General features: G+C 32.7%; 1 long non-coding RNA gene across 1 annotated transcript; it reads left to right on the forward strand.

Moving 5' to 3' along the window:
- The first annotated feature begins 239 nt into the window (after positions 1-239).
- Positions 240-1,405, forward strand: LOC137400235 (uncharacterized). The gene is made up of 3 exons (XR_010979236.1): positions 240-385; positions 519-613; positions 966-1,405. It is a non-coding gene; the product is annotated as an uncharacterized lncRNA (long non-coding RNA).
- The last annotated feature ends 269 nt before the right edge of the window (positions 1,406-1,674 follow it).

Genomic DNA, 1,674 nt, shown 5'->3' on the forward strand with positions numbered 1-1,674 from the left:
GTCAAGCCATGCGCAGGCTGGATTACAATGGTGTGGTAATTCGGATATACGGGTTGTTAAGGGCAGTATCCATGGTAACTACATTTTTCAACCAGTGTGTGTCAGAGTGGATGGTACAATGAGTAATCAAGCAGTGTCATGCTTCATGATCATTTAGAGTTACCTCATGCTTCAATCCTGTTTGTATATAAAGGCATAGTGGAGCATTTTGAACTCAGAATCAAGTCTGATCAGCAACAGTTACAGAACACAGTAACAGTTTTAGTTAACTAAACATTACTAGTTTAATTATGGGTTATTTAGCTAGAGGTTGTGAAATGACATCTCTACTCTTTGATGAGAGTGAATCCTTTGAATTATCAACTAACTCTTTCTATCTTACCAGGTAAGAAAATAAGATGCTCTGAACAGAAATTTATCTTAATGCTCTATCTTTATTGCATATTAATTTTAATTTTCTAAAAGTTTTAAAATAATACACTGAGTAGTAGTCGAGGGTTCCGCATTACTTATTTCAGTTCGAACAAGCAGAATAACACAAAGAGACCACAAACTTTTCTCCCTGAAGACGCTTTCTCTACTCCATTTCATGTGACAACATCTACCTTAGCAGGTAATTCCCTTACTGTATCTTCCTATAACATACATGTTGGTAGGTTTATAAATTAAAAAACAGATATTTTAATTTGGTCTTATTGAGTAAACATTTGGCTTAAGCACATCAATCTTTAATACAACCAAATGCATTTGCTGTTTTTGCACATGTGACATTAGTCTCTTTAAGGCATCATTATTTCATGAGCTCAAACCTGATTTAGTTTGTCACTTTAAGCTTTTTTAAAAATTTAATTTTACGGTTCTAATTTTCCATTATGGAATGGCAATAACCCTTTGCATTTTCTCCCATATACATGTAACTTTCAAATATGTATATTTCTTTAATAGCAGCATGTGATTATTTGTAGGTATGATTTGTGAGAATATCAGAAGTCTATAAAGCTCACCTTGGGATTACACCTCTATCGTACCTCTATAATGGTACCTCTATGGCACCACTGGAAACTCCATATGCATATTCATGAAAGCGCCTCTAACAAATCCTCTCAATGATTATATATTTATTTTATTTATGTAATATCTATGAATAACTTAATTGTGTGAAACACATTTATGGAATTAATGCTAAGAAAGCTTTAAAGATTATTAGAGACAATCTTCAGTGCCATCCATGTTTCACTGCAAGTACAAATTTTTTGTTTTGTTGAAGATTGTATGTCTTACCCATTTTTAAAATAGTTTAATATTACGTTTAATAAACATGTGTTGAGCATCAGCTAACCTGTCAGCAAGTGTCATAAAATAAAATAGTTCAATATTACGTTCAATAAACATGTGTTGAGCATCAGCTAACCTGCCAGTAAGTGTCATGAAATAAGATAGTTCAATATTATGTTTAATAAGCATGTGTTGAGCATCAGCTCACTTGTCAGCAAGTGTCATGAAATATGATAGTTCAATATTACGTTTAATAAACATGTGAGGGCATAAGCTAACCTGTCAGCAAGTGTCATGAAATAATTTTTCATAGCTCATTAGATGTTGAAAAACATTATCAATAGGATGCACATAGTGCCGTACCTTGTTCTCAGAGTTTTATTTCTGTTGCAATTTTTA

This window comes from Watersipora subatra, chromosome 7 (genome assembly GCF_963576615.1).
Source record: "Watersipora subatra chromosome 7, tzWatSuba1.1, whole genome shotgun sequence".
NCBI lineage: Eukaryota > Metazoa > Bryozoa > Gymnolaemata > Cheilostomatida > Watersiporidae > Watersipora > Watersipora subatra.